General features: G+C 41.1%; 1 long non-coding RNA gene across 1 annotated transcript; it reads left to right on the forward strand.

The window, feature by feature from the left end:
• The first annotated feature begins 6,246 nt into the window (after positions 1-6,246).
• LOC125429680 lies at positions 6,247-20,741 on the forward strand. The gene is made up of 3 exons (XR_007244026.1): positions 6,247-6,344; positions 8,884-8,939; positions 19,930-20,741. It is a non-coding gene; the product is annotated as an uncharacterized LOC125429680 (long non-coding RNA).
• Positions 20,742-25,168: the final 4,427 nt, after the last annotated feature.

The following is a 25,168-nucleotide window of genomic DNA, read 5'->3' on the forward strand; positions in this document are numbered from 1 at the left end:
GGTCAGCAGGACTGAGCTGTATAGTATTGCTTGCTAGATTGTGCCAAAAGGTTTAGCTTTGCAGTAGGCTCTGAACAAATTGACTGCTTTATGCCATCCAGAATTAACTTATCGACAGAATAATGGTCAATGATTTGGAGCAGAGATAGAGCTTTTTCCAAACCACATGTTAACACATGGTGGGATAGAGGAGGCAGCAGGATTATGCACATTATTTCCACTCTCCATGTGTTTCTTTGGACATCAGAACTGAGCCTTCGCAAACATGTTTAAAGTGCTCTCTTAGGCCCCTTCCGCACATGCAGAATAATCCACTTTCAATCCACTTTCAATGCACTTTGCAACTGAATTAAACTGTGAGAAATAGCAAAATCTGCTTGCAAACAATTATGAAAGTGAATTGAAAGTGCATTATTCTGCATGTGCAGAAGGGGCCAGAGATTCTGCTTTCTCAAATTTCCTGATCATATAATAAGTGTTCTGGGGACAGATATAGGGTCACAGGTATGGGATCTGTTTCGCCTTCAGCTAAAAAGTGCTCCTGGCTGACGTGCACACAATCAATTGAAGCTTGGAACAGATCAGAGTCAACATCAATTTGAGAAAGGGTTGTGTGTGTACAATTGGGAACTCTGAAAGAATCCTAAATGTGACAGATGAATGAGCCTATACAATTGAATTGTACATGGGGCTCTTTCAGTACAGTCAGGTAGGGGTTTACACTGAGAAAAAAAATTAATAATAACTTCAAATCTGGGATTCAGGGTAAAGACCTTACCAGTTCAGGATCCAAATCCATGTGGTTTTGGAATTCAGGATCATTGTTTTCAATGTGAATTTATATGAGAGTCTGTTTAAAGATGTCATCAAATTTGCACAGAACATGTTCTTCTCTCTAATCTAAAGAGTGGATAAAGGGAGTCAATTTTACAGACCCCTGAAGTAGATATCTTTAGTTCTTGCCACTGATTCCTAAAATGGTGGTAAAAGCAGTCCTGCTTTGTGCTTTAAGGGTCTTATATTTAAAAACAATAACCAGATATCTTACCACTTCACTGTTATGTCTGTCTAATTGAGTCCCTCTTGGACTCCTTGCCTATTTAGGGTACCTCCCATCCCTTCTCCCTCCAAAACCCAAATCTTCACATGCAGTTGGTTGTTCTTATTCCTCTCCCCAGTATTCCATGAAGTCTTTCAAATGGGATGAATGAAGAAAAAAGTTGGGAAGAACCTTTTCATTTTTATCACACAAGGTAATATCCACTTAACTTGTTTGCTTTTCCTTTTTCCTCCTTTGTGTGAGTATGTAAAGCAAGGGCTGTCTTATTGCACTGGATGAATTTAATCCTATCAAGTCGCTCAAGGAAAGAGCCAAACAACACCTCGTGTTTAACACACAGCTGCTACCGAAGATGGCAAATAGGTATTTGTTTATTAAAACATTTTATGCTATTTTCAGCAGAGATTACTTCAAAGCAGTTTAAAGTGGTATAAAAATCACAAAAAAGTCCCTCATGCTTTATGATAAAAATACACAACCAGACAAAAACAAGTGGCACACACTAAGGAAATTTGCCAGTTTGCCAGTGCTCTAAAGAGTCCTGAGAAGCAGGGAGAAACCCCAGAAGTCTTAGCATCTAGGGGCTTCTGAGCTCCACTCAACTTTCCAGTCTTGTCCTGTTCAACTGCCTGGGATGTGCAAAATACTCCCACAAGCATCACCCAGCATAGGAATCCAGAACTCCCTAACAACACTAGTCTTGGGTAAATCTCAATGTTTGGCACAGGAAAAGCTGCTTAGTGCCTTTGATGCCTCTCCACTGCATGTGTAAACATAATCTGAGCCAGGAAACTCAAATAATCATGCAGTCAGGATGGAGAAGCACAAAGTGATTCTCACACAACTTTTTATGTATTTATGTAAAGGGAGCCTGCATAAAGGGCAGGATTTAGTGCCCTGTATTATACAGCTGTACTGTAGGGCTTATTCACTACCGTCAGCTATCTCAAATGTCATTGTATAATCTGTTGAGTATATGTAGCAACATTCACTGATTATCAGATGTTGCTTTTTCAGCAGACACCTGAAGCTACTTCAATTAAATGCCTTTAATCTCATGCTCACTTCCTTCCATAAGCTTTATCTCCAAATGGTAGAATCCCAAAAAGCGGCCTGTTTATCTTTTTCTCCTCCAGTGTTTGTTACAATGTTCAGCATGATACATGATGTGTTAACCTACTGTGGCCCTTCTTTCTCTTTCAAAGAGACATCCAGGCTTATTTTCCCCTTTCTTTTATCTATGTACATCTTGTCAGTTTCAATGGATTCAAAAGCTCTTTTGTAAAATATTTGAAGATAAAATGAAACGGTTCAGGGATTGTGAAAAATAAGGGGAAAAACTATTTTTTAACGTAAACCATTATTATTTTGAAAAAAGAAACTAACCCTTTTTAAAGAGAAAAATACAGTTCAGAGACTGTGTTTTCCAATGCACCATATGTGTGAGGATAGGGGTCATTACATGCAAAATGTCAATAGAAAGGCCTCAGGAATTCACTGAATACATCTGAGACTGTTTGAAAATTTTGTGTTTATCTATAGTGTACAAAAGCATAATACATAATGTTACATATATCTTCCAGATTCAAAGGTATTTGCTACCTGGAGATTTAAAATGTGTTCTTTGTTATTCCAGTGTGGAATATTTGGGGTAGACTTTTAACTATGCAGATGTAGGGTTGAGTGGAACCCGGTGGCTTTGTCTAGCTGTGACTCACCAGATAGATTGAGCTTGAAATTCAAGTTGCTATCATTGAACACCACTAAATGGGGGAAAGAATTATGTGCCTTTGCTAGAGGGCATGATGAGACAATACCAGAAGTGCCAGGGCTACTGCTGTAGGACAGGACAATGTACAGCTACTAAGGAGAGCACAGAATGCACCACTGGCAGATATTTGGTTCTGCTATATTCTAAGTAGTTGCTTGCTTACTGCTCCTGCAGCAAGCTTCAGTGTCCCATTGCCACCTGCAAAGCCCTCTAATAAAGGCACCACACTATTCATCTCTCACTAATAATGTGTAAGGTCTGTGTAGGACTCTTAAATTAGATAATCTGGAGCTTGGCAGTATGATGTCATCAATATGTCAATGACGCCCAACTGTATTTCATTAACTCAGAAATCAGAAGCTGCCATCTCTGGCCTGAATATTTGTCTGGAGGACATGGTTAAGTCAAGTGGCCAAGGGAGAACAAGCTGAGGCTGAATTCAGAGAAGATGGAGTTGATGCTGGTAGGGGCGTGCATCAAGGAAATTTTCATTATTAGGCATTGGCAGAGAATATTTTCCTTTTTGCTTATTTCCAGGTGGGATTGAAATCCATATAGTTTTAGCATTCAGAACCATTAGTTTCAATTGTGAAGGTCCCTTTATAAAGACACCACCAAATTTACACACAGCACAGTCCTCCGCATAATCTAAAGATCCCCCAAGAGGTTCAGTTTTATAGACCTCCAAAGTAAATGGCTCTTGGCACAATGTCCTAAAATGTGTCCAAGCTGCAGTAAACCAAGGAAACTCTGACTGGCCACAGCACTGTAAACAACTGTGTGCTTTTTCCTACTCTTTCAGAAGAGTAGGAACTGACAACAAAAAATTCTGACTTTTCCACTGAAAACTCTACATTTGTCACCCTTCCTTGTTGCCTGTTTGCTTCCTTTCACAAAGTAAAAGTGGCTTCATTTCCAGAGGCCACCCCCTTCCTGTTGGTCTGTCATTATATGGATGTTCTTAAACAAATGGCAGGGACGTCTATTGGGAACAATGGGAGCAGCCTGAAGGAGATTTCATGGGAGGGATCTGGTGGGGATGTTGTTTCAGGTAGAGGCACCATATTTGCCACCAACCTGCTGGTGACTTTCTTTGCAGGAACCACCCAAGTTTGTTGAAGTTTGAGTGGGGGGACCATTTCTATGGGACCCAAATGAAGGAAAACTTGGTGCCCATAGAATTGGACCCCACCCACCCAAACTTCACCAAACTTGGGTAGTTCCTGTGAGGAAAGTCACCAGCAGCGGAGTGGAAAATTTGGTGCCCCTACCTGAAACAGCATCTCCAGCAGAACTGCCCCCCCCCCCAAAAAAGTCCAGCACAATGCAATTGGAGCACAGCAGGCCCCAAGTAAGTCTGTGGTGGGAAAAATTAATTTTTCCCCAAATTCTCCTGACTGGGCTCCATTTGAGCTTGTAGTGAATTGGCGAGGTTTCCATCCATGCAGCATTTTTCAACATAGAGGTTCCAGGGTGACTTCAATAGACTCATTTGAATTTGACTTCAAGAGACTCATTTGAGTCTGGTGATGTTTAATTCAAGCGGTCCAATGCTGTGGGTCCCCACAGGGAATACTCCATTGCCCATTCAAAACAATTGGAAAAAAATCCTGGTGGGAGAAGAGGCAGTGATATGGGAGTCCCAGGGCTAAGCTAAATTACATGTTCATTTAAAAGTTGTCTCCAGGTCCACCATTTAATCAGAGTCACACATCAGCTACAACAATGTCCCTTTTGCTGATGGGGGTGGCATGGATGGAGGAGAGGGGTCTTGTTAGGCTAAAATAATCCCTCCCCCAAAAATATAATTTGGGTTCATGTTATTTCATCTTTAAAATTATTGGTAAAGTTGAAAAACCCAAATACTTTTATTAGAAAACCTGAAAATATTAAGGTTTGCTGACCCCGCCCTCCCCCCCCCCAAAAAAAACCTCAGCTCCATTTGAGGGAATTTTGGGGTGTTTTCATCCTTCAAGGTAGAGGCCCCAAACTTGCAGGGAGGCTTCGAGAGACTCTCCTGATAAGAGCACCCAGTCTGGTGAAGTTTGGTTCAGGATGTCTAATTCTATGGGTTCCAAAAGGGGTTACCTCCATCTCCCATTAGAAACAATAAGAAACCATAGGAAAAATGGAAAGTAGCAATTGCTACAATGGAAAGCTAATATGAAGACATATGTCTCACCACAACTGATTGATTAATTCATCTCAGACAATCACACACCAATGTCTTTTATTTGTTTTAATCTGAACTATTTTCAAATATTTTTTGGGGAAAGGAGGACAGGTTGTCTGCAAAGAAGCCCTCTTTACTTTATGAAATAAAACATTGGATCACAACAAAGAAGTAAGGTACATGCATAGTTTTTTGCAGAAATATAAACATTTTTTCATTTTGTCAGTTACTGTAAAAATGTATTTTTAAAAATGGATGCAGATAGGATTTATTTTTAAATGCTGATAGCTGTTGATCTCCTCCCAGGAACTATTGGGGAAATGAGCAATTGCCCCTGGAAGCACTTTCTGTGGGTTTCTTGTAAAACCTCTTTGTCCATTTTGCTTGAAACTGAGATTTGAGACAGAACTGTGCTATGTGCACATTTGGTGCCATTATTTTCAGCTATTCAAGCCCCTCAAATTGGTTCTCCATTGAAAATAATGGTCTCGAAATCCCAGAACACCCCACCTACCCAAAACACACATGGATTTGAATCCAAAACCAATTATGCCCTGCCCCAAAATCAGCAATCATGGTAAAGGTTCTTCCACTGAATACTGTATTTGAAACTCAAAATGGGGGGGGGGGGTTCAGAACACACCCTACCTATAACTCTTTTCCACATAAAGATCAAAGTAGAATTGTACCTTCATCTGCCACATACACTATTGCCCAGTAGGCACCAGGACCCAAGCGGAGCATTCTAAAACAAAGGCGGTCCAGCATGTGGCAGATGAAGTTATAATTCTACTTTGATCTTTATGTGGGAAAGAGTATAGAGCTATATCCATTTTTCTTCCAGCCTGAATTGCCTTTGGACCTCTAGGCAAGTTTCACTTGACCTAGTCTTCAGAGAGTAATTTGTCACTGTAAATGTGAAAAGAATCATTAAGCTCAAAGTAAGAGAACATTTTTATTTTTAAAAAGAAGCTTTGAAGCTACATCATTGACCTTGCAGAACTGAAATGGTTTAGGAAGAATAGAGAACTTCTCATGTTTTTGATCCCCAATGCAGTGCCCATGAATTCCATGGTTCCTACCAGCGCGTTTTCTGTTATGTACTTACTATTTTCTTTCCAAAAGTACTGTTCTCCAAAACAAAGGCCTTTTATTCATTCACATCCTGGAGCACAGCTAGGATTGAAGCACTTGGCAGCCACGCAGCTCTCCCCCCCCCCCCAACTTCCTGATTCTATCCCTGCCAGAATCCCTGCTCTTTTTTGTGGGCAGGAACAGACTAGAAGTATAAGAAGGCCTATGGAAGACAGAACGAACAGCAGAGTTCTTCACAGGAACCGGTAAGGAAGAGTAACTATCACGCTTTAAGAGGTTTTGAAAATGGCAGGGTTAGTGTGAAAAAGCCTAATGAGAGTACATGTAAGAAAATCAGCCATGGGGGGAATGAAATCTGAATATAAAGGGGATGTATAATGGGCCAAAAAGCCAATCCTTGCATTTTCTCATATCATTGGAATTTTGTTGAAGAAAACAGCAGGAAGCTCATTACATAAGGTGGGGAGATCCTGTACTGTTAAAGCTCCTTACATGCTAGATTGTATATCTAGCCCAATGTAAGATCAATAGTTAAATATAACACACACATTTTTAATTGTATTGAAAATAGAGGAGGGGGAGGAGAAAACAGCTGAAGGGGAGCTTAGGAAACTACACAAATTGGAACTGCACATATTGGAAGCTTTAACAAAAACCTACTTGAGCAGGTGCCATTACCTGAAAAAGCAGAAACACCCACCACCACGCACAAAGAGACACAATTTTCAGCCAAATTAGAGCTGCAGTAACACACCATAAGAACATAAGAACATAAGAACATAAGAACAAGCCAGCTGGATCAGACCAAAGTCCATCTAGTCCAGCTCTCTGCTACTCGCAGTGGCCCACCAGGTGCCTTTGGGAGCTCACATGCCTTTGGGAGCTCACATGCCTTTGGGAGCTCACAAAGGCTCACATGCCTTTGGGAGCTCACATTACTTCTTGTCAATTTCCTCCTGCAAAAGCAACTTCCCTTTTCAATTTCACTTGCTCCTAGCTGCAGACACCGTGTGTCTTTGCCTTACTGTTAAATTGCTAATTCAAGATGAAATTGACAAAGCTGATACAATCAATCTAGCTTGTACCATGTTATATCACTAATGCAATATGGAAAAGAGGGGGGGGGATTAAAGTCATATCAAAAATGGAGGATGAGGAGAAAATGGCCAAAAGGGGATTTGGGGCAACTAAATGGGGCATGGATTAAGATCAGGTGTTTGGCAGGGCAGAGAAATAAAGACCATTTCAACATGATCATACATTTAAGGGAAAGTGACTTGGAAATGGGTTAAAAAGCACATTGTAGTAAAAGTGCTCAGGAAAAAAATGCAGAATTAAAAGAGAAAAGTAGCCTTGGCGGCAAGATACATTGTAAAAAAAAACTCATGAGGAAAAGGCCATTATTTGTTCTGGCAAAATGCATCAGTCCACACGTCAGTCTCCTAAAATTCATAGTTCCCATTAATTAACAAGCCATGATTGGGATTTGTGATCTCTGAAATTGCTAACACTGCATTACTCATCATTTCCCAGGTGGCAGTTAAACTCAGCAGACTGACTCCTTTAAACATGATGCGTTTTTCAATGGAATTCTCAGTCTGCTTTCTTCTTTTTCAAAAATTGCAGGCAGAGCAAATCTGAGTAAAAACACAGTAAGAAACAATGACTCTAGGCATTCAGTTTGGAATGGAACACATGATTCCCTTTTAACTATCTGTCACAGCATGTCCTGTAGCAGTAGGGAACTGTCCAGCTTCTAAAATGGAAACTCCAAACACAATCCTAGCACCATGCAACAATATAAGGAAAGGTCACTGCACCTGGTAGCAAATTCTGCAGAAAGACATAATCTCTTCTGAGGGCTTCTTGTCGCTTTTTCACAGGCAGGGCCTGAGGCTATCAGCTTCAGCTGTGTTTTCCACACTACCTCAACCCAACTCTGTTACAACAAACACTAATCTGGATGCTACAGGTCTGATACCTTATGTACAGTGATTAAGAGTTTTGTTAATAATTACTACCCCACTATGTTTCATAAGGTGAAGCACCTGCACTGTTTTATATGTTTTATATGTTGTTGAATCTTTATCCAGTTGCACATTAGTTACCATATGTACACAATATACCTCTACGAATGGTTTATGTCTTATCAATTGTCTTTACAATTTGGTACATTTGCATATACCAGTGGTGGTGAACCTATGGCACGCGTGCCAGAGGTGGCACTCAGAGCCCTCTATGTGGGCACACGCGGACAGAGTTCGTCATGAGGGGGAGCAGAAAATCACCTCCCCATACTCACACATATCTAGGCTGGCCTTGATTCTGAGTAAACCCTCCCATGGTCATGATTCACCCATTTGAAGCGTTGCACGGTTGCTTCACCAAGCTTAATACGTGCTTCAGGACAAACTGTTTTTCCTAAACTAAAACCTCAGTATTCAGGTTAAATTGCCATGTTGGCACTTTGTGATAATGTGCCAAGTGCCCAAATTGCAATTTGCAATTTGGGCACTTGGTTTGGGTTGCAATTTGGGCACTTGGTCTCAAAAAGGTTCGCCATCACTGGCATATACCAATAAGTTATTTTGCTTTGCGTTTGTATATACAGTCTGTGTTTTCCAGGCTTGGCTGGCCTTAGATTTTTAGACTGTGTTTTGACTGTATATATTTGCTACTCAGATGACTTTCTGACAGTCAGAAAAAGGACTGACCGTCAGCCTTTGAAACAGGAATGTTTGATAAGCATCACCAAAGTAATAAACGGATTTTTATTCTTTTAAGGCTGCCACCTAATGAACCAAAATGGGACACTTGGCACTATAAACTCCAAGCAGTGGGTGAGTGGGAAGAGTAATCTCTCAAACAATGTGTCCTCTTTTCAATGTGTCCTCTGACCTCGAAATCCTTCCCCCACAGGACTTTAGTGAGAATGTAAAATGGGAGAAGGGGAAATGGCAGCTGCAATCACTCAGGAAAACTATATAAGTCACTTCAAGTTCATTGCTAGAAAGAAAGTTCAGCTAGTTACAGTAACTTAGTGATCTACCAGATTTCTGATTCAAATCTCATCTCAGCTACGAACTCTCTCTATAGCCTGGGCATAGCCAGTCAGCTTTCATCCCCCATCAGCTTTATGGGAATAACAGTTCTAGCCTAGCCTATGTTACAGGATTACTGTGTGCATGTAAAATGCTGTCAAGTCACAGCCAACTTTTGGTGATCCCAGCGAGGGGCTTTCAAGGAAAGTGAGAAGCAAAGTGGTTTGCCATTACCTTCCTCTGCAGAGTCTTTCTTGGAGGACTCCCTTCCAAGTATTGGCCCTGCTCAGCTTCCCGTATATGATGAGATTGGGCTAAACCATGCTGCCTTCTCTCCCAGAGCCACTGTAGAGGTTTCTAAAACTATATGTGTGGAATACTTTCAACACTCCATGTCCTATTCAATAGCAAAGTATTAACAAAATAAGTATTACATTAGAAATATTAGTTTGGATGTCCCAAGCTTGTCTGATCTTATTAGATGTTGGAAGCTAAGCAGAGTCAGCCCTAGTTAGTACTTGGTCAGGAGACCATCAAGGAAGTCCAAGGTTGCAGTACAGAGGTAAGCAATGGCAAACCACCTCCAGTGGTCTTTTGCCTTGGAAGTTTAAGGGGTCACCATAAGTTGCCAGTAGTTTGATGCCACTTTCCACCTCGACATAATAATATATGTACATGTTTAGAAACGCTCTCATTTTGCATTATTTCTTCTAAATCTTCCCCAATGGTCAGCTAGTCAATTCTGAACCTCAGTTCTTGTACGCTCATTTTTAGATGCCCTGGGCCAATGTCTGCACTGTATAATGCATTGCATGCTTTATTGGGGAAGAACGACTGTCATTCATAAACCCTCCCTTTAAGATGTATATAAATTGATTTACAAGATAGTCCTAAGACACTGTAAATTAAAGCCAACAAGTAAAAATGGTCAAGGCAAGCATGACGGCTAAGCCAGCATAATGACACAAGCAATTGTGGTACAGATATATTTCAGGCAGCAGGAAATGCATGGGTGGTTAGGGAAAGGTTTGGAGGGCTAAATGGTTTAAAGTCAAGCACAGCGACATGACTGGGGCTTTGATTTAACTGGCTCTGGGACCCACATGCTGTTTCCAAAGCATAATCCAAATAATGGTGAAAAATTATTTCACGTTTCTTCCAGATGGCAATGATGCAAAATGGCACTTGTTTATTTACATATCTTTCATTGCAAAAGATATCCAAGTAAGCCTTTGAAACTGTGATATGTATAGGCCATCTGGGCATTCTACAGTGAAATAAATCAATACAAGTATCACTGAATGAGACAAATGGGATGAGAATTGGTACAGCACACTTGTTCACACCAATAAAAATAGACTGGGAAGATTATTTAATGAATACAAATGCATGGCTTGTGCTGAATTTATTGTTGGCTGCCATTCATAGGTGGAAAGAGGGGGCTGGCTTCCTGTTAGACTTACCAGATGTTGAGGGTTTTTTTTTTAAAGCCAACAAGTAAAAATGGTCAAGCCAGATTTTACCTCTGGGATGTGAATTGAGGCATATAGCCGTGCTGTTATTATTAGCTATAATCTTCTTGATGGCTCTATTTGATGAGAAGAATTATGGTCTGTATATATTCAAAAACAGAGCCATCATAAAAATGGTTACACATTATAAGAACATAAGAACATAAGAGCTAACCTGCTGGATCAGACCAGAGTCCATCTAGTCCAGCACTTTGCTACTCGCAGTGGCCCACCAGGTGCCTTTGGGAGCTCACATGCAGGATGTGAAAGCAATGGCCTTCTCCTACTGCTGCTGCTCCTGAGCACCTGGTCTGCTAAGGCATTTGCAATCTGAGATCAAGGAGGATCAAGATTGGTAGCCATAGATCGACTTCTCCTCCATAAATCTGTCAAAGCCCTTTTTAAAGCTATTCAGATTAGTGGCCATCACCACCTCCTGTGGCAGCATATTCCAAACACCAATCATGCGTTGCGTGAAGAAGTGTTTCCTTTTATTAGTCCTAATTCTTCCCCCCAGTCACTCTAGTCACTCTTTTTTCCTGTTTGATATACCATCCCCTTTCCACTTACTCCACATTCTTGCAAAGTGGTGGACTGTGCCATGATGAAACTCACACAAGCAGAGTGGTCACTTTGCAGTGCTCTAACTACCCCCTTTCTTGCCCATGCCCTTCTCTGGTAGAGGAGAAAGAAAAATCCCACTGTTTACCATGATACCATCCGCTCAAAGCTTGAGCTCTGTGCATGGCTGGCTTTGGCTTCCTCCCTCAATGCCATTCCAATTGAAGCAAGTGGGTTGAGTACAGTATAGCTCTGCTTAAGATTGCACTCTCAATATCTCAGGTCCATTTGCATCAACAAATCATAAATGCTACAAGTGGCATGTCCCACTATCTGTATCTCTTGCACAGTAGCCTAGATCATGGGGACATGGGGACCTGAAAACTGGGCCTTGGAGTTACCCTGGGTAGGTAGTCTCCCTTTAATTTGGGGGATTTGCTGCAGAGATTGCTGGGGGGGGGAGGGGGTGTAACTTGGATCAATAACTTGTATACACCAGGATAATCCTGGGTGAAAACTCTCAAATCAAAAGACAGTTGTACAATTAACAAACTGTGTTTTATTCATAATAATTATTGAAAACAGGGAAAATGTTTTAGGCAATGAACACACAAATGCAAAGCATATAAGGGCTCATTAAAAATAATAAGGGTGGAAGTTCAATAAGGTTTCAAGGGATGGTTAATAGTTACCAGTCTTGATTAGCCAGCTCCATTGTCCAGCTAGGCATACCTTAGGACCAGGGGAAAAGTTCAGCTGCCAACTGCCTTCCCAGGCTTGATACACAAGATGAATCCCAAAATCTTCTGAAAGGCATTCTCTTTTTTTTCTGGAACAGGTTGCATATCAAACCTGAGTAGAATTGGAAGATTCATCTGAAAAATAACGTTTTAGGAATAGACCATGGCAGATTTAACGGGCAATAGGAGGACTGATGACCCAAGTTTCCAGCTGCACATTGAGACCCAAGTTTCCAGCTGCACAAGTTTCCAGTCTACCATTCCTAACCACTACACCATGCTGAGAGCCAACAGCAAAAATTAACAAGATTATCCAGACTTGAACACATGGCTTGCATTTGTACAGGCAAAACATAGAGAGGGCACTGGTTAGTGCTAGTAATTCTTGCCCACAAGCATTCAACAACTGTGTGCATGAAACTGTATGTTTGGAGGCTGAGTCCTTGCACAGTATTCCCCTTCATATGAACAGAGCCTACCTTCATACAGTCAATATAGGTATACATTGTGCCAATATTAGACTGAACATGGATAGGTGTGGATCACAGGGCAAGTGAGTGCAACTTTGCTCCCCCCTCCCCAAGTGTTTTCCCTATATAAACATAAAGCACTATTGTTATACTACTTTCAGATGGGTCTTATGGCTGATACTTTAACCTACATCTATTCACAGCCATATATCAAGCCTTTAGTGTGACCTTGGCTGCCCTTTGATTTGGGAGATTTGCAAGTGGATCCTGACAAGTCATTCGCACTCCTCCTAGTGACTCATCTTTAAAAACCGAACAGCAGCCATATGCAAGGGTGAGGATGAACAAGATAATAGATTGTAAAGCCAACTGCATGCTATGACGTTAAATAAATGATTAGCAATAAGAAGAACATAAACATTGTTCATCTGTTGGTCATAATGAGGTTTTTTTCCCCAATAGAAGTAAAACAGTTTCATCTCTGTACAGGAGAGAAGAGGGCAGTGTTCAGAAAGTAAAAACACTACAAATTGTCATATCAGGGAGAAAAATAATAGCACATTGAATAAAACACTGTCAGTTTTATTTCGCTTCAAAACTTTTTGGAAGTTATGACTGTACAGAAAAGATCTACCAATTAAGAACCACTCCTGAACTTCTAATCGCTCAGAAAAAAAACTGTCCAAGTATACAATTAGTGCACAGAGAACTGAAGCCAGCCTGGGTGCTTTTGACAAGGTCAGACACAAATGTCTATCCATGAACTGAACCCTAAAGGCAAAATATTTTCTCAAGGGGACCAATTAGAAAGCTAATGTGTTTACCAACATAGCTGTCTCTCTCTTTCTCTCAAATCAAACTATACCTTCCTTGGTTTTTAATTTTCTGCCATCTTATCTCATTCTTTCATAGGCTTTCTTAACCTCCTAATTAGAGCAGATATTCAAGCCAGTTTACCAACTGCAGTGGCTAACTCAGTCTTCTAATGAGCTTCAGACTTGTTGAAAATGAACAGCAGGTGGTAGATTTGAGCTTGGACTGGAACTCAGAGAGCACACTATCTCCATCTGTAATTTCCACTCGTTAAACAGTACTTAGCTATTTAAAATTTGTATATCTCATTTTCAAGGTAACTGGTACTGACAACATTATGGTAACCTCATAAGAACATAAAAGGAAACCTGCTGGATCAGACATGTGGCCCATTCAACCCAGCATTCTATCCAATACAGTGGCCAACAAGTTGCACTAGACTCTAGAGCAGTGGTGGTGAACCTATGACATGCGTGCCAGAGGCGGCACTCAGAACCCTCTCTGTGGGCATGTGCGCACAGAGTTCGTCATGGGGGGAACGGGAAATCGCCCTCCCACACACACATCTAGGCTGGCCTTGCTTCTGAGTAAACCCTCCTAGGGTCGTGATTCACTCATTCAAAGCTTTGCACGGTTGCTTCACCAAGCTTACTCCCGAGTAACGCATGCCTCGGAGGAAATCTTTTTTTCTAAACTAAAACCTCAGTATTCAGGTTAAATTGCCACATTGGCACTTTGTGATAAATAAGTGGGTTTTGGGTTGCAATTTGGGCACTCGGCCTCAAAAAGGTTCGCCATCTCTGCTCTAGAGGATCAGCAAACAGAAAATAGTGTCCAAGAAAATAGTGTCCTGATGTTGCCACCTAGTGCTGATATTCAGAGGTTTGCTGCTTCTGAATGTGGAAGTTTCCTTTAGTAACCTTGGCTAGCAGCCATCAGCATCCTCCTTGAATCTATTTGTTGTATATTCCTATTTGTCAATAAAATTCAAAGCAGTTGACAACTAGAGTTTGTATCCAATGTTTATCATACTCTAGCCCTGTTCCAGCCCAATACAGTCATGTCTCCCAGCCATGATGTGGGATCCTCTGTCTGGGACAATTATCTCTTGCCTGCTTTTTAGTTTTACTTTAGTTGCTTGCTTTTTAGTTTTATTTTAGTTTTGCCAGGTCCCTCACCACAAAGCAGTCATCCTTGTGTTTCTTGTCATCTTGGGACTCTTTGGCCTTAACCAGGGTCTTGCAAATGTGGGGCCAAGACTTCTGAACATTCCCCAACCAGTCCTACAAGTGCTTTGGCCCCTCCGCTTCCCTCTCAAAGAATGGTAACAGTTTCCCCTCTTGATCATAGGCCACTTCAAAGGGGGACTGTCCAGTACTCTGATGCACAGCATTATTGTAGGCATTTTCTGCAAAAGACCAGTTGTCTTGATGATAGTTGCCTTGATGATAGTTGATATAGCATCTCAACTACACTTCCAGCATTTGGTTCACACTCTCTGACTGGCAATTGGTTTGGTAGGTGGAGCTTCAGTCTTGCTCAACACCTAACAGTTTCTTTTAAAAAAATTGCCAAACTTGGAGACAAATTACACTCCTCTGAAATTATTTTGCCTGGAATTGTAGCCTATAAACATGAATCACGAACAACTTGGCCTGCTTTTGTATTGTGGGGAGTTGCTTCAGGGCACAAAGTGGACATGTTTCCTCAGGACCAATCTTCTGGAGTAGTGAGTTAGTGTTGATGCTTGGGGGTACCTCACCAAATGTATTTGATGTGAAGAGTGTCCTTTCCTCAGACCAGGTCATGTTCCAGGCTTCAGACTGTGTGTTTCAGGCTACATTATTGCAGCATGCTCTTGATGGGGCTCCTTAAGGGTAAACTGGAAGCTCCAATTAATATGGAATGTGGGGAGGCCTCTCTTTCAGCATGTGCTGGTCACTGAACTCACACTATACTAATTTCTGAACAGTTTCACTGGTTGCCTATTTGGTTCTGGATTACAGGTATTTCCTTTCATTAACTGGGACACACATCCTCAGATCCTCTCATGTAAACCTGTTCAAATAGCATCACCTGCTATTGTTCACTATGCCATTTATTTTGGCACATGCACATTTAGCAGGCAAGCCTGGGAACTAACATCCGTAGGCCTCGTATATAATCTGAATGCAGCAACCCAACCATCGTTAGCTCTTGATTTTTAAGAGTTTTTTTTCCTCATGCCATTTTTAAGCTGGACTGGCTAGTCTTCCTGTGCATTCCATTTATTCTTATTTTGGCATCTGAAATATCTTGTCCTCTTTTAAAAATTAATCTCAGAAGTTCTACTTGGGCATTCATGCATAGAAATAAGATATTTTGCCCAGTTGTGACTCCTGCTTAACCTCCTGGCCTCCCTAATTGTCTTCAGACTTCCCTGCAGGCATATGTCGGTGTCTGTCTTAAACCTTATCATTTTTCCTCCTCAGAAAGGTTCTATCATACCAGAAGCTTGCTACTTCAACCAACACAGTTGATCTGAGACTAGTGATAGCCAGCATTGAGGCAATCAGCCACAGCCCTGGTAAAGGTGCTAATTTTCCCATTGAGTACTAATTTGTCCCAGATTTTTTTAAACAGGGGGACAGCTTTTTAAATTGTGGCATGTGTGTTTCCATTGAAATAACAAGAACTTGCCTAGGGCAGTATCCTTCTGCATTACTATCTATTCTTATGAGTGCATCCTTGAGTTCATTCTAAAGCTCCCTGTGATATTTCAATGCCTTCTCTTTGGCTGACTTCCAACTGACCCCTTCATTTCTTTCCCAGTTCACTAAGCCCTCACTGCCAGCTTCTCAAATCTCCCAGCTCTCCTTTCCTCCTTAATTTTTCTGTCACAGAATATACCTGCATGGGTATCCAGCCTTTTCTCTTTCACGTTCTTCAGCTTTCTGCTCTTATGCATCTTATCATATTCCCATGTGCATTAGCACTTTCCTCCATCTCAAATTCCCAGTCCTTCAGCATTGCTTTTAAGCAACATTTAAGGTGCTTCAACACAGAAGCTTTTTCAAACATTTTATTTCTTTTTATGTCTTTTTGGATTTATAGGTCACCTTCCCCTTATGGGCTCAGGGTGGCTTACAGTAGTAGACAATATTAAAATACAGACAGTTACAATTCCTGGTGTGATAACTCATGATTGTTAAATCAAATTAGTTAAGGGGGAAGGAAGAAGAAGAAGAAGGAGGAGGAGGAGGAGGAGGAGGAGGAGGAGGGTTGGATTTATATCCCCCCTTTCTTTCCTATAGGAGACTCAAAGGGGCTTACAAACTTCTTACCCTTCCCCCCTCACAACAAATACCCTGTGAGGTAGGTAGGACTGAGAGAGCTCAGAAGAACTGTGACTAGCCCAAGGTCACCCAGCTAGCATGTGTTAGAGTGTACAGGCTAATCTGAATTCCCCAGATAAGCCTCCACAGCTCAGGCAGCAGAGCGGGGAATCAAATCTGGTTCCTCAAGATTAGAGTATACCTGCTGTTAACCATTACGCCACTCCTGCCCTGCAAGGGACAGGGAGCAGGGGGACCAGCTCTGTTATAAGTATCATTGCTGTCCTCAATCATAGGTTGGGTGGAATAGTTCTGTTTTACAGGCCCTGCAGGACCATGACAAGTTCCACAGGGCCCTGGTCTCCACCAGGCTGGAATCAGAGCTGAGAAAAATGAAATATAAAAAAACTGATTCTGCACTGTTTCCCTCTGTCTGCATGTGCAAGGTGCCACTTGCCCAAGCAGAATAGTAACAAGAATATAAATGTCTGTTCCTGCCATTCTTCCCCTTGGGCGTGCACACACACTCCCCGATCAAAGACAGAAACATTAAACACTGTCATGGTACTGCTGCCACCAAAACTGAGTCAATATTTAGGCAACCAAGTGGAGTCAGGCTTTGTACACATGACATATGTGTAGGATCAATATACACTGAGGTGGAGTGCATTGCAAAATGTTCTATGTACAACCTTAGTTTATACATGCACATCCTCAAGACCACTTCTCTTTAAATGTTGTAAAGCCCATGGTCCTGCATCCTGATTCCATTTTGTATATAAATTGCCATCTAGAAAATGAACATGTGGAATCAATAAGAGTTCATCAGAACATTTTCCTTCTTTTCCCCTATGAAATTACAACATATATATTTGCCATTAATGGAGACCCTTGATTTGCATTAATGGACATTTGAGTTACAACACGGAGGCCCCTTCTGCACATGTAGAATAATGCACTTTCAACCCACTTTCACAATTGTTTTAAAAATGGATTTTGCTATTCCGCACGGTAAAATCCAGCTGTAAAAGTGCATTGAAAGTGGATTGAAAGTGTATTATTCTGTATGTGAGGAAGGGGCCTAAGAAAGCAGTCATAAGCACAGTTACATTATAAGAGAGTTGGTTCAGATGGATGGCTTAATGAAAATACCAGGCTACATGTGTGTGTGAATTCAGTGTTGCTGACTTCTGAGTGCTTGATGCATCCATCCCTTTAATTACTGCTCCCCACCAGTCCCCAGAACAGATAATTTTCCAGGCACCCAGTGATAATAATAATTTACTGCACGAAGCCCAGGTGCCACAAACTTGATAGGCCGGACTTACAATATAAGGACAGGGCACCAGTGAACATCAAGTATTTTAAAGGTTACAGTCATCACCCAGTCTTAAGAGCACTGAGAGTTACAGAAGGCAAAACTCTGGGAACTGTCCTCTTACATAGGGACAGCAAAATAGGGTCTTGAATTCAAACATCCTTCTCTCTTCTGAAGCCTCAATGGAACAAGGAAGGCAGAAAAGTTCAGAAAACATCCTGTTTCTTCTTCCCCAACAAGTCACCAGAAAAGTTAGGGCAGTTCACTGCTTGCCAGGTTAAGCCTCAGGGACTCATTTGGAAAACAAAATTGCTCCTCCAATAATACAGAGAAAGACAATGATTCAGTGAGGAGCCCCTGGAACTGTTCTTACCTGTCCCACCCTTTTACAGAGACAGCCTTCAGTGAAGAAAATAAAAGAGAAGACACACAGGTTGTCCTAGTTCTTCTTCATTTATTGCATGCCTCATTAGTTCCTTTATTTTTGATGTCAGTTATGAATGGTTCAATCAATATTTTAGCCCATGGCTTGGTTATATAATGAGCTAGAATTTTATTCTTATTTTTCTTTCCTAATGAAGCATCAGAACCTACAGAAGCATGACTGTATTTAAAGAATAGACAGTTTCCAAACAGCAAATTATAACCTGAGTACTTTGCCTCCAAGGGAGTAATGGAAGTAAGAGTCCATGGGAGTAATGGAAGTAAGAGTCTAAAATAATTGAAATGACTGAAGTCTGACTTGCATGTATCAGTCATGGTATGGATTTAGATAAACTGAACTGATCTGCTGAATGGCTAATTTAACCCACTATCTCAGGACAGACATCAGCAGAATCACTATGTTTCATTCCACAAATAACTTGACTGTACTATATCTGCTCTCTAAAATTCTGTTCTACTCCCAAAACGTTTCTGGATCATATCCTGATTCCTCTTGGAATACTCAAACACCAGCTGATTCAGCTCATAATCTTCTCACCCACTGTGAACAAGGAGCTTGTTTTTCATCAAACAGTTCAGCTGTTCGTGAGCAGCTTGGCCCTTGTAATGTATCTGGGTTCCAAAATAAAGACCAGAAGAATGAGGACTAGTTCAAACAGGTTTAGTCTAAGAAGCTACTCCAACAGGTTCAACTCTCAGCTAACTGAACATATGGCTTTGAGGATGGTCTTCAAATTAACACACTTTCAACATGGAATATGTTGAAATTGTGAGTTCTATTACAAACAACCCTGATAAGAAAGTTTCTTTTGATGTGTTCCAACAGACTCAGGACAGCATAATCGGCAGCATTACCTATATGCACATTTTGTCACAGCATGATTTTCTTTCCTCAAACCCACACCTGCCATTCCACAGATCAAATCTTGAACTGAAGAGTAAGGAAATCAACCAGTCATTCAGTGATTATGAATCAGCCCTTTTAAAAAAACATTACCATGCGGCATTCATCTGAGTTTGTGCTATTAACCTTATTTCACATGTATAGTATCCCCCACATCATTTAATTATCTGATCCAATCATTCATGATCCTTGGGGGGGCATCAATTTAACCTACTATACAAATACAAAAATGGTCATGAGGCAGAAGAAAATGAAATTTTACTACCAAAACTACTGTACAGCCACAACAATGTTAAGGATCTGTTAAGAATAAAGTAGAAGCAATTATACATGAGGCTCAATCCTTCGAATAGTCATGGCTATCAAAAACAGTATGTTCTACTGAACATATTCACTGTGAAGCTTTCAGCACCTTTAAATCTCAGAATTATCATGAAGAATGTATTAAGCCTAAGTCACCTCTCTATGCTTAAAGAGCTTGCATTCTTCCCATGCATCTATGTATGGGAAATTATGAACCCCAGAAACTGTGGCATGGATTGATTTGCCATGGATTGACAAAGAAATAATTGATCCATTAAAAATGTAAAAGACTTTGTTCACAGTGGCTTTCTAAAAGTCAACAAAACTAGCGTTGGATTATGGTAATACTTTATTGTATGATTGTGCCACTCAAGTTTGCATTTTATTGAATCTGATTATTTTTTGCATCAGAAGTATAAGAGAAAGAAGCATCATGTCACAGAGAGAAGCAGAGAGAACTGCAAGTGCAGAGCTTCCACGAGGACAGAGAAGTAAATATGCCTTGAGAAAGTAGACCTGGACACTGCTACATGTCATGTTCTGGTTTCTGAAAAAAGTTCCAAACATGCCAGCAGTCATTCAAAACAGAATCCACAATGTAGCTTCCATGTTTCATACCACTGAACACAGGTAGAAAAGTCCAACACTAGCCATTTCTGTGATACTGTTAGTGAATTAGTTTTCAAGTGAGCATCAATCAACTGATAAATCTCCATCTGTCCACCTACAAATCGCAAGATCATTACTGAGAAAAAATAACCAGAGGCTTGTCTTCCATCAAAACAGCTTGTCACTGAATTTTCTCTCTTTTCTCAATTTGAGAATTTTCCTACCTTCCTTTTCAACAGCTATGGAGAAAAGGAATCCTTGCCTGAAATGATTAAGAGCTAATCAGAACCAGTTACTGAACATTTATCAACATTTATTACACATCAGAGTTGATGGGACGCAACCAGTTTTCATGAATTCACTCTGGCTTAACATGTGTCACAGATTGGCGTAAGCAGCAGTACTTCCCTTTATTAAAATATCTGATAAATGTCATGGATTTTTACCCACATAATTTTGATTATGTTTTCCCAAAGCAGGACAACTAACTGCTGATAAAATAGGTAGTGGTACCATACTGGAACAAAACCACAAACTAATCAACCCTCTAAAATTACTTCAAATTTTTCTCAAAGCGTATATTGTAATAATGGAAAGACCACAAACAGACAGAAGACAGAGGCCGTTTCCGCACGGGCACAATATGACGTCGTCGCAACGGAAAAAGAAGCGTCAGAGCGAGAGCGTTAATGCAGCGCAGCCGGAGAACTCAGCGCAGTCAGCGCCGTCGCTGTAGCTAAACCGGCGCGAAGGCGGTGTATTCAGAAAGCGCTTAAAACCACTCTTTTTTCCCCATGTGGCATCGGCGCCGCTTTCGTGCGAACAGCCGCCAGGGCTGTAGTCAAAAATGGCGTCCGGGCCTGCATGGCCGCAAGTGCGCAGGCGCAACATCGAGCGCCCGCTTCCGCAGCGCTTCCGTGCGAACCGTCACATTTCTGCGGGGCTGCGGACGCCCGCAGCTCCGCCTGTCTGTGTGAACGCTTTTTTTGGGATGCGTCGCAATTTGCGACGTCATCGCGTCGCTGCTTTTGGCCGTGCGGAAACGGCCTGAATGTCCAAAAATAGAATAGTAAATAGAAATATTAATTTACTTATCTATTTACTAACAATCGCCAGAATAGAAATAGCAAAGATATGGAAAACAAATGAAACACCACAGTTAGAAAACTGGGAAAGAAATATATCTAATATAATGGCCCTAGACAACATACATAGAAATTGAGAGGACACCCTGAGAAGTTTTATAAAACATGAAATCTGTTTCTAAATTTTTTTTTTAAAATGAGTCATACAATAGTGAAAATGTTTATAGGATGTTTTGAAGTTTATATTCTGATGTATTGATTTTGTTTAACTGGAATAATTAAATTTATGAAAGAACTGTTAAACTGAGAAAGTTTTTAAAATGTAATTGAGTACTATATTGTTAATTGTTATTTGTTATTTAAGTCTGATATTTTACTGTTATTTGATATATTTTGAAATTAACAAATAAAGTTATATTAAAAATAAAAAACAGCTTGCCTAAGGCAACCAGAAAAACAGCAGACAGACAGACAGAAGGTAGACCTGAGTTTTCAAAGTGAATTGTAATGAATGCTGGTTATTTTCATCTTTTGGAGGTACTGATCAATTCTCTTAGGATGGTATCAGAGAATACATATCCGACCAATGCTATTTGGGCATCCAAACCCTTCAAGTAAGCTTAACTTTTTATGTGGATCTATCATCAACTGAGAACTGGTTGTTAGTTACTGAAGTTCATTCATCCTGGTAAGACTCCTGGATATGACTTATGGGCGCAAGACATTTGAGTTGCCACTCGTTGATATTCCCTCTAGCCATGTTTTGGCTGTTCTTTTCCTCACTACAGAAAGATAGCCCAATTACTTGCCGGAGCTTCTTCTGTGCAGATTTTCCAGTGTGAACCTTCTCAATTTGTAGTTCTGGCTCTAAACATCTGGTGAATCCACACTGTAAAAGTAGTCAACATACAAAAGAAGACCGTTTCTACAAGGAATAATATGGTTGCTGCTACTTGGATGCTGCTACTTTTATGGTTGCTCACTCCCATATTATTCCTCCTGGGAGCATATTAAAATATGTTCAAAGTGGGGCTGTGTTGTAAGTTCTTACAACAACACCTTCCTCACCTGCATGTAAAAAAGGGGTGCAACAGACAATGTTTCAGCTTGCGTTCACTTTACTTGTACTCCCCCAACCCTACACAAAGCACTTTGCTGGAGAAGATCCCAAAGACATGACCTTGAAAAGAATGATCACAGCTTGCATATCAGCCATAACTGATAAACTGTGCACCATCTCATGAAGGAGATTATTCTGCTCAAGGCTGAGACCCAGGAGTCAATGCAGAAGCAAAAGCCAAAACTGTGTCATAGATGTTGTACAGTAAAGACTATGGATGAACAGAGGCCATAAATACTATTGCAAAAAGGTGGAGCTAAAGGATTTTCCCCTTCAAGAGCAGTCTACCAGTATTCAGCCATACTGGTTATGGCAGCAAGTACTGAGATGGGGGGCGGGGAGGCGGGGGGGGGAGCTGAAAAGGTCTTTTGGGCAGAGATGTCTGGTTCAACTGCAGGTTCTGGGGTATTTAGGGTCCAAATATGAGTCTGAAGGCTGATTTGTTGTCCAGGTTGAGCAGGCTGATTCAGACTCTTGAGGTTCCTCCTGTACATCAATGAGGCTCCTGAAAGTGCCCCAACTGTCTCCTTTGAATGTGGCAATAGGTGCTCAGATCCCTTCTCCTCTGAAACTTTGACTTCTTCATCTGATGAGAAGTCTGCTTTCTGGTTCATAGCATAGCCATAAGCCAGGGCAACACCACACATAAAAAGGGCAACCTTCTCCAGACTTCTTCTGACTCCTCAACCCACAAGCACTTTTGTAATTGACCAGCAACACCCTAGTTTTTCTGAACTGAGCTTCAGTTTATTGGTTTTCATGTGACTTACTATCTTGTTCAGGTCTTCCACAGACCCATGTGTCTCTGCTGTTAGGGAGAAATATGACTGGGTGTCGTTTGTATATTGACAATGATCTCTTCAGATCATTCCCCCACAAGGGTCCCCAATGTGGCACTCATGGGCATAACGACACCTGACAGTACCTTTTCTGCCAAACTCTTTTGTGGCTGTTCCTTCCTCTTACTCCTCCAGGGTTTTCAGAGACCAGGGGTGGGGGGACAGTCATTTCTACACAACACAACAATATCCACTGCACTACTAAAGGTGAGTTGTGTATATACAAGAAAATGTTTTAATGTGCATTTTAAAAGGCTTCCTGTTAAACCTTTTGCCTGAAATGTTGAAGAGTTATGATGAGAGCTATGCATAATATCACTGTCTGATAATTTGTGGTTAGATCTGCCTCCTGTGGCAGCATTTTTTGGTTGGCTCTGCCTCCTGTGGTAATTATTTTGTACTTGGATCTGTTTCCTATATAGTGGCCATTTTGTGGTTGCATCCACTGTCATATATAAAAATTCTAAAGGTACTCACGGGCTCAAAATGGTTGGGAACCTGTTCCCTAAACCATCTCTCCCAGAAGTATCAAATTAATGGTAGATAGTATGAGGAACAAGATCAGCTCCTGTGGGACCTCAAAGCATAAATGTCACAGAGCCAAGCAGAGGTCCTTTAAGCCTTCTGTTGCTAATTTCATGACAGTTTACCTTCTGTGAAGCTTTAACTGCATGAGATATGTTTAAACATCTTATTGAATGTGAAGGGAATCAGTTGAAGAAGGCTCCTCTTACGTAAGCTTTATAGATGGAGAGCCATATACAATTGTCTACAGCTATTGACTAAATTAATGATCAGATATTTGACCCTCACCTACCACTTCTAATTTGTTGCACTCACTAAACTGTTTTGCTTCTACAGACCATACTAGATGAAACAGTAGAAGATCCATAATCAGATTTCTTGCTTTAAAAAAATTAATATAAACAAGGATGGGATGGAATGGGTCAAAAGCTATACTGAGGCACAGGATGAACTGATCTCACAATCACAACCTGCACCACATCTAGTACTTTAATTATGGAACATATAGGAACCTGATTAAACCCTCCTCTCCAGTTTCCAGCCCCGGGAATATTCCACCAGTTTTATGTTTGAAAAGTTGCTCACAAATTGCAAGCAGCAAACATTTTATGTTCCTGTACTGCTTTCCCCATTCCCAGTCTTCATCCATCATTTTTTGTTTTTTTATTGACAAAACCTACAAAATAAAACAGGTTGTTTTGATCCTGCTTGGGATTGGAGGCCCTGCAGTTTGTCTCTCTGTTCAAGCCTTGCCATTATTGTCTGGCTGTCTCACTATTCATTCGTAGAGTCTGTGTTTGGAAAGCCACTGTGATTTGAGTATTAGACTAGGACAGGGGTAGGGAACCTGCGGCTCTCCAGATGTTCAGGAACTACAATTCCCATCAGCCTCTGTCAGCATGGCCAATTGGCCATGCTGGTAGGGGCTGATGGGAATTGTAGTTCCTGAACATCTGGAGAGCCGCAGGTTCCCTACCCCTGGACTAGGACCCCGAAAACATAAGTTCAGCCCCATGCAGCCATGAGGCTCACTGGCTTACCATGTGCAAGGCACACTTCTTCAGTCTAATTTACTATGCCTGACTGTTGTGAGGATAAAACAGAGGAAGAGAGAACCATGTTTGTTGCCTTAAATTCCTTTAGGAAGGGCAAAGTGCTGGTGGGTGGAAAGCTCTTGGGGCCTGAAGCAAATGTTGCCATTGTTTGAGTGGTCAACACTGAAACTTGTGTCTTAAGTAGTAGTACAGTTCAGTCCAGGGAGTGGCAGCAGGACCTAGCCATAGCTACTGGTTGGTCACCCTGTTTCCTGCTGGGAACAGGGATATTCGAACACCTGACACCTTGGCTGCATTTCCACTTGTCAGTGGTGATCAAGCAGTCAATTAACTGATGAACTGTTCAGTTGTTCACAACCAGTTCATCAGATTTTCAGGAACAGACTTTTTGTAGCCATCAGAAGCAGACTCCAGCTG

This window comes from Sphaerodactylus townsendi, linkage group LG03 (genome assembly GCF_021028975.2).
Source record: "Sphaerodactylus townsendi isolate TG3544 linkage group LG03, MPM_Stown_v2.3, whole genome shotgun sequence".
Classification (NCBI taxonomy): Eukaryota; Metazoa; Chordata; class Lepidosauria; order Squamata; family Sphaerodactylidae; genus Sphaerodactylus; species Sphaerodactylus townsendi.